This window comes from Pteropus alecto, unplaced genomic scaffold (assembly GCF_000325575.1).
Source record: "Pteropus alecto unplaced genomic scaffold, ASM32557v1 scaffold45, whole genome shotgun sequence".
Classification (NCBI taxonomy): domain Eukaryota; kingdom Metazoa; phylum Chordata; class Mammalia; order Chiroptera; family Pteropodidae; genus Pteropus; species Pteropus alecto.
Window position 1 is genome coordinate 34,491,515 of NW_006442491.1, and position 9,146 is coordinate 34,500,660.

General features: G+C 37.2%; 1 pseudogene; it reads right to left on the bottom strand.

The window, feature by feature from the left end:
• Positions 1-2,023: 2,023 nt before the first annotated feature.
• On the bottom strand, positions 2,024-2,142 carry LOC112471084 (annotated as a pseudogene).
• Positions 2,143-9,146: the final 7,004 nt, after the last annotated feature.

The window sequence follows — 9,146 nt, forward strand, 5'->3', positions numbered from 1 at the left end:
GAGTTTTTTATTTTCTAATAAATAATGCCAAGTTTTAAGTAGAATTGTGTTGTCAAAATCAGATGGATGAAATTGTTTTTATAAAGAAATATCATAAATACATGAATAATTTATAAACGTTGACCTTGAGGATTCTGTAACACCATTCTCCATACAGCATATTATACTTTTGTTGAATTCATAGGCAAGTAAGAAAGAGAACCACTGTGGATATGAGTTAACACTCCAAAAGTCTCATATAGTAGGTCAGTTTTACAAAACTCCAGGCTGTAGTCCTTAGATTTGAACATCTTATTTTTCCCCCCCATGTATATGCAGAGTTGATAAGTGGCTAAGGGACAAATCACATTAGCCAACCATTTTTTTTAAAGCATAATAATAATAATAATAATAATAACAGTAATAATAAAGTTAGCACAATTAGTGATAATATAATAATGACCAAGCATTCAGAGGAAACCGATTAATAATAAAACTTCAGGCACATTTCAAACATCAAACGACCCCAATTTGCTTTTTTTGGTATTCTGCGATTTCAGTAAAAATGCAAGTAATTATAGAATATTGGAATGTCATTCAGCTGGCTTGCCCTTACATGGGGGGGAGGCATGTGTGTGGGAGGGGTTGGTTGATGTGGAAGGAGACCAGCTTTGTTGTCTTTTATTATTTTTGAAGCTGTACTGATCGTCAGACAAAATATAAGTTCATTCCATAAACTTTAAATGACGCGTTTTAATGACTTGGTCCCCTGGTACGGTTATCTTTTAGACCAGACACAAAAGAGAAGAGGGTACTGGATACTGGCTGACACAGCGATAAGGTGGAGGCAGAGGGGGAAAGGGCAGGAAAGGAACGGGAGGAATGTCAGCCGCTCACCACCCCAGCCGAGCATCAGCTCGATGCGGAGTCGCGAGACCCACCCTGTCCCACCCCAGTACCCCGCATGGGCAGTCCTAAGCACACTCAATGGGCATTTTGTTTCCCAGCGAGGAATGTTAACTTCCAAGCGGAACTTAACCAGAGGCAACACTCAAGGATTCCCATGAGACTTAAGTGCTTTGTGGCTTCTCCACAAGGCACTTGGCGTGGCTCTGTGACTGGCATGGAAGTCTGACTTCCCCTGGCCTCCTGTAGATCCCTCGCGGGCTGCCCCATCTTGCTGTCGGTTACTGCGTCTTTACATCCATTTTTACTATTGCTATAAGACAAAAAGAAACAAAGAAAACCCAAACTCTTCGCCTAAAATACTTCAAAAGCCAAATATAAGGAAGTTTGGGAACTAGCCAGTTGTTTTGCATCAACTAATTTTTTCTTCAATTAGAGCAGAAAACGGTGTTAATAATGCTCAATTCAACCAACATGACCTCGTCTTATTTAATTTTTTTACTTGTTTATGCGAAGACAGTAATCGGTGAAGACAGAAACCAGCTCATCGCTGTATGGCCAGCGTTAAAACAACACCCGACAGGTAGCATGCGTTCGGGGCTATTTGCTGAAAGGAAGTGTAAGATGCTTCTGTTCCAATATAATATAATATATTGGATGGTGGTACGATGATGAGTGAGATGAACATTTTCTCTGCCTTTCTGGAGCTTATATTTCACTAGAGGGAAACTGACAATGATCAAGAGGACAAAGGAGTTCATTATTACTAATTGTGACAAATGCCATGAGGGACACAGGGTGCCATTAAGAGCACAGCGTCTAATGTCAGACTCCCTGCGTCTGAATTTTGGTGTTTGCCCCAGGGCAGGTACTAGGGTGAGGCCAGTGAGGCACTGGCCTCAGGCACAAAATCTCAGCAGCCCCGAAACTCAGTGATTGAGATGAATATCATTTTAAGACGATGTTTTAGAAAATCAAATTAATGCCCAAAAAAAAAAAAAAACTACAATAAACAAAATATCAGACTTTTATTTATTTATTTATTTGTTTATTTATTTATTAGGCGAGGCAACCCTTGGTTGACCTCACAGATTGCAAGGACCTTGTCAATTTACAATCCCTTATTGTTTATTTTTCATGCCTACAGCACCTGGTCTTCCTAGGTGGTCTCCCATCCAAGTACTAACCAGGCCCAAACCTGCTTAGCTTTCGCGATCAGACGGGATCGGGCTTGTTCAGGGTGGCATGGCAGTAGACATACCAAACTTTTAAATAAATACAGGATTGAGATTAGGGTGACGCAAGTGAGGTGAGTCATTCATTTCTCCATTTACAAAATGGGGCAATAGTATCAACTTTCAGGATTAAATGCTGGGGAACTTGCACGATTGCTCACACACAGGAAAAGCTCAATAAATGGTAGTTATTATTATCTTATTATTTCCATCGATGTTAAGAATCCTTCTGAAGTCCATCATGGAAGAAATACTTAAGCAATCACATCCAAATAATTCGGAAAACTAAAGGGGCTGGTTACTGAATTTTGTCAAACCCAGAACAACACCTCTTACAAGATGCTCCATTGTTTTATGGACTATTAAGAAAGAGAGAAATGCTTTCAAGTATAATTGCAAGATGCCATCGATTGCAAAATGCATCCTAATTTCAGTTGTGTTAAAAAATGTAAAAACTAAAACGTACCTTAGAATCAATATACTACTAGGTTACCCCAATTCCATGGCATTGAAACACAAATGTGTATATTAAAAATGACCTATTTCCAAACAACTGAGTATTTAAATACAAAACCATTTTTGGAAATTTTGTCTAGTTTATAAAATCAAAATTCTAGAACCCCTGGGCATCTAGACCAGTCTTGTATAACGATGACTGTTAAACAACAACAAAAAAAAGAATGAATGAATAAGAAATAAAATATTAGTTAAAGCTATAATAAAAGTCTCTGCTCATAAACAGCAATAGGAATTATGTAAAACAACCACACATGCCCTGGAGGAAGGCAGATGGAAAACTATAATGATACACAAATAAGAGAGACTTGGGTAGACATTTTTTTCATTAAAATAGTACTGTTGATACCATACTGCTGGGGTTAACCTAGGAAGTTTTTAGAGCTCTATATTATTTTAACAAATTAACATTATGTTAAAATCTACTTACATATTGAGCACCTGACCTGTAAATTTGTAGTCATCATTTTTAGGAGATAAATTTTAATAAACATTGCGTAAATGAATAAATGAATTCTGTACATATGGGACCTTAAACACCAATCTCTGACTGAACATGATATAATCTGCTAATTTAAATCACTGATTGAATCAGTCCAATTCCGACTTCAGGAAAATATTTGGATTACCCCCACAGAGAGTATTTATAGACAGCAAACATCCTTTCAAAGGGATCGGGCTTGTTGTGGGCAATTGAAGTCTCTGACATTTACCTTGAAAAACTGTCCATTTTCTAAACCATTATTATTTTCAGACATTTTACAAGAAAGGGAGTCAATACACATTCCTGTAACTAATAAATTATTTTCCTGATTTTTTAGAGTTAATTTTTTACAGTCACTTTGCTTAGTTACATGAGCTAGTTGTTTTCCAAGATTTGTAGTGTATATGTGTATATATATATACATATACATATATATATTTTAGAAGACTTTCATCTAAATTGCCTTCTGATAATATCACCATTTCACATTGTTTCTTTGTTCAGTTAAGTACATACCTTAGCATTTTATAGAATTTGGTAAATATTATTACTGTACCTTTCAGGTTATATCCTTTTAAAGAAAAGCAGGGAAAAAAAATTATACCTCCCATGTCGAATTAGGAGTACGCAGGCTTCTCTTCCCCCCCCCTCTTTTTTTAAAAATGTATTTTGACAGTTGAAAACAGGTGCTAATTCAGTTCATTCACGATATGAGAAAGATCAATGTACATTTGAAACTCCTCTTTCTTCAGGGCAGAAAATTGTAAGGTTGAGCAAAACAGAAAACAGAGCCCTTTTCTAAATATAGCGATGTCATATGATCCCATCGTCTTTGTACTCACAGCTCTAAGGTATTAGACACATTGCTTCATGGATGTAGCATATAATTACTCTAGGAAAAAGGGAGCATGACCAACCAGCACAGATATAAATGTTGGGCTTCTGTCTGTTCTTTTTGATCTAAGGAAATAAACTTTCAAATGTTGTTGGGCCGTCCCCACGTGACAGTTTGTCATTTGGGTAAACTTTCCCACTGCACACAGAAAACAGTTCTTCTATCTCTTGGGTTTTATTTTTATACCCCTTTCACAGCAGCTGATATTTAAACACTTCACACGGTAGATTTCTTTTCTTTCTTTTTTTTTTTTTTTTTCCGTTTTCTCCTTTAACCGTGAGGCCTCACACTGAGGCTAATTCAATTTTGTCAGTTATCATGACCATTCATGCCAACATCATACATTCTCAATTTAGATCTCCTGTAATTCATCTCTGACTGTGGTGTTTCGTTTGTTTTATTTTTCAAGAACTCTTTATAGGGTAATTTGGACATATATCCTTAAAACGTTTGGGGTTTTACTTCTGATTTTTATTTTTAAAGAGCATTTCAGGTTTACTGCTTTTCTGGAACTTTCAATTAAAGATTAAGTTGGGAATGAGAAGTTTAAGAGCTATCACTGCATTTAGGTATGTGTATCTGCAAACTAAAAATTTTTAAATGCCCTTTTTATTTTGCAGGAGGTAAATTTTTTTATCCCTTAAGCAAAAGTTTGCAAAAGCGAGCCAAGGTTAGGAGCTAAAGACTTGCTTTAGCGTGGGGGTGGGGGGTGGGGAATAGGGGAACAATAGACATTAAAATTGAGAGAAAGCCTACCCAGCTTTGGGAAAAAGCAGTGGTTCTCACACTGCTATCAGCATTTATCAGCTATCAAAGGGGAAATTTTTACGTATTTGCCTCTGGGCCCAAGGGAGGGAAGGGTTAGGAGGAAGTAACTAGGATTGTCCCACACTTGAAGGAAGTAGAAGCCTCAGCTGGTTTCTAAAAACTCAGTTAAAAAAAATATAGCTCAGGCATATAGCAAGTTGTGGACCAGAACAGAGAATTCGGTTTTAGGATTCCGGTGTTTTTACCTGGAAACTTATCACACTGGTCCTTTTAAACATGTTCAATAATAATACCCATTGATTAGTTTCTGATGTTCCTTATGAAATCCTAAACGTTTTTCCTAAACCTTTTCCTACATAGTGATTTTTTAAAAACAACTGGCATGCATTTCGATATTATGGTATAGTTAAAATTATTTTTTACACAATGCAATATATATATATATCTTTACACAATGCAATGTGTGTATATATATATATACGTACCTTCTGCTAAATTGTACACCTGAAACTTACTGGATTTCGTTAACCAATGTCGCCATAATAAAAAAAATAAATAATCCCCTATTGTCGGACACTTGAAAAAATAATAAAACAAAATAATTTTTTAAAATGATGTATTCTTGACAAAACAAAAGACTCCACGTGTCTTTCAATATTCCTCTTTTCAAAACAACCCTTGAGAAGTTAGATTAAACGTGGAGTTGGTCTCTATGACCTTTACTTGTTTTTAAAAAATTAAAAATTAAACAAACTGCTTTGGTGGAATGTCCCTTGCAAAACGATAAATCATAGCTTTATCAACTTCCCCAGAGGCCTCCAGAACAAAAGAAAAACGTTCAGCTACGTTCAATGGCTCTACAAATTCATTCTAAAAGGTAATAGTATTCCCAGCTCTGTATTTTGTTCACCGTGAGGGATTTAAACAATTAGCTGGGTAAACAGGCTTTCCTTTCTGATGCTGAGTGAGGACTCAGGCTCAGAAGGAAACCAGAGAAAACATAGTTCAACTCGACTGCCCCAGCCTCAGGTTTAACTTTGTTAATGGCAGAACTGAAGGCTGCTACGTGTTGAGTGATCAAGAGTTGAGAGTTTCAAAGTTAAGGAAGCAGTAAACTCATTTCCAAGAGTCGTCTACCAAATTACCCCTGCTTCTAAAAATGGAAGCTTCCTTTGTGTCTCAGAGCCTGTGCATACAGCGTTTTCCTATGACAAGACGCTCCCTCTTTCTCTTCCTTGCCCGCTTTTAATAATCCAAAGTACTTGAGAATTCATTAATACTCAAATGGGTTTTGTAGTTTACTTTGTACAATGGTGAGCGTAGCAAGAAGGAAGAGTTCCTCTAATGACATTATCTATGGACATTTTCTGCCTCTATTTAAAAGCATCCTGAATCTTATTCCTGGCTTCTTTTCTGATTGATTACTTACTTGGCTCACAAGGTTATTCAGGAACCACACTCCACCGGCCGTGAGCTTTCTTTGGGAGTCAAATTCATTAAAATTCACTGTGTTTTATTACTTGAGTTGGCCCATGATGCAGAATTTTCCTTTTCTAAGAAAAATCTACAGAAAGTTCAATCTTTGCAATAAAAGAATGAGTTGGATTAAAAAAAAAACAAAACCCACTATTTTCCCATAATTTCCTAATCATTTTCATTTCATCTCAAAAACAGAGAATTTAAGATCTCCAGAAATATCCGGCTTCCCTTTTTTTTTTCTTATATAGTCAGTAGGTCAAAAACCCACATGTAGTAACAGGAAATGAACACGTTAAATATATGTTTTTAAAATTCTGTCATGTACAAATCACTTAAACTTGACTCCTCAAAACTTTGGTCCTGTAGAATTTTCACCGAAGTATGTAATATTTTCACATCTATATGTATATTTACATGTTTTTATGCACGTAAATACTTAGGCTCAGTGAACTTATCGAGAAAGTAGACCTGGAATCAAGATCCTAAAACTACAGCAGCTGAGAATTGAAAATCATATAATTTTATGGCAGCTCTTTTATTAAATAAAAGTAAATTTAGGCTGAGAAAAGCTTCAATTAGCTTGTCTTCGGGTCTTTGGTTGATGGTGCTGGATTCTGTTTCCTCATCTGTAAAATGGGTCCATTGGGAGATATGATTTTAAGTTATTTGAATGTCTATGATTCGGGAAGCATCGGATTTGGATCATGCAGAGGAGGACATCCAAGACTCCAGGTGACTGGTCAGCCCCACCTGTCCATCAACCGGTTGGTTTACTCTGGCTCTGGACAGGCATTAGCCATCCTTAAGGAAAGCTCGGGCTCTGGCTGCTGGGGTTTCCTGTCCATTTGGGTCTGTATGTTTTCACCAGCCTTTGACTCAGAAGAATCCAATTAGAGTCAACTGACTCCTTTAGTGCAAGTAGCAGCAGATACTAGAATATCCAGAATTGTCAGAATCTCGTTTCCTGCTTCACCCAGCCTTCCTGTCTCCATTTCACATAGTTTTCAGCTTTGCCAGAATTTCCTCAACTGCTCATAATTTCAGGCTGAGCATTAATGATTTATCCAGCAAAAGTTATTAAAATTGACTGTGGTCTCCGAAGAAAGGATAGTTTGTCAAACCTACATCTCCAGACTAATTGGATATATTTTGCATGAATTGTGATTAATGCTAGGTAATTTCAGAGGATGGCTTTTACTAATTAATAAATCCATCATGTTGATTCATCTTCGCGGACTTAACTTCTTAAGATCATTCCTTACTTGTTCAAAAGCAGGATCTCATAGATACCTAGTTTAGTGGTTTAATGTAACTCTTCTTAAGAAAGCAAGCAGATTGAGCAATACTTTAATTCAGAAACAAGTTGCTCAATGAGTGTCCTCTGAAAATAACAAGGCCGAGACAGAGAAACGGTAAAAGACAGGCAGTATACTAATGTATTTCTGCTCCTGACTGATTTCACATTTATAACAAAGTTCTCATTATTATAAAGGATTAGGAAAGGTCAGCTAGAAGCATCTCCCTACCCATTGAAGGTTTTCTGAAGTAGCTGAAAGCGCCAAATTCGCTTCAAACAACCAAATAAAGAGAAAAACTTATCTGAGATGTTATAATATGTCTGGCTCTGAAACTCTACATAAAGCTTATGAAATAAATGCAGGTAAAATTTTTTCTTCTGAACACAGAAGTGTTTAGTTATTTAAAAAGGCACTGGAGATATGGTTTCAAGAAGGGAAAATGGTTTGTGTTTTTCTTATCGCATCGAAAGGGACACACACACACACACACTCACACATACACACACACCCTTTAACAGAAAGCAGTTAGAGGCCATTCAAAGGATCTCCCTGCAGTTAATGGCGGTGGGACCTGAGCCAGGTGATACACTCACCTGGAACTTTCTAGAACAAAAAAAGAAAAAAAAAAGTTAATCCAATTCTTGTGTAAATTAAACCTAAAATGACTTTCTCAAAGTATATTTTCTGTTTTCTGTTACTAGGATTTTTTTTAAATGTCTCCATGAAGAAACGAGTATTTATTTAGTGAATGTCTTCATTCAAAAGAAGGCGGAGCCCCACGCGCAGTGCTAGAGGGGTTTACAACCGTATAGAACACTTGGAGAGCCACAGTTTTGTCTTTCTAGAATATTAACTGAAGTGGACTCAGTAACCGTGGGCCCAGGACTCTCCACATTTCTTCCTTGTCAGATTTCTCTGGATGGGAGGGTGAAGAGGATTTGGGAGGAGAAAGTCTAGAAGCACATTTCTCCCCAAATACCCTTAATAGCTGTTGCACATATAATTCTTCTCCTTTGAAATGCAAATATGGCATTCACAGCCAATCAGGTCTACTGAGTGGATTTGCATTTAGTCATTCAGTCGTTTAGATTAGGGGGTGGGGTAGGGTAAGGGCTGAGGGGAAGGAAGGAGGAAGAAGAAAAGGAATTATTTTTTTTTTAATTAAAAAGAGGGAGAGACAGAGTAATAATAACAATCACGGTAATAATTAAGATAGCCAACTTGTACGGATGTTTCTGAAATGCTAGGTCTGGGCTAAGGGCTTTCTGTTCTCATTCCCTGAACCTCTGGTTAGGTAAACCTCACCCTAGCTGACAGACACACCTGTTTCCTAAAATCCTTTCGTCATCTTTCCCGAGGGCATCTTCGTTTTTCCTGCCTTAAACTCCCACTCTTGCTAAGGGCCATCTACGTAAGAAAGGTACACCATTCAGGGTGAAATTATGACGTTTTTCAGTTAAAATGTGATAAGGGAAGGGTTCTCCTACGGTATAATGTATCGATTTTGATACCCCACATGGTCATACCCTTTCTCCCTTGGAGCTGGAGGACCTTGGGCGACTGCTCCAAACCTCGGTTTTGCCATC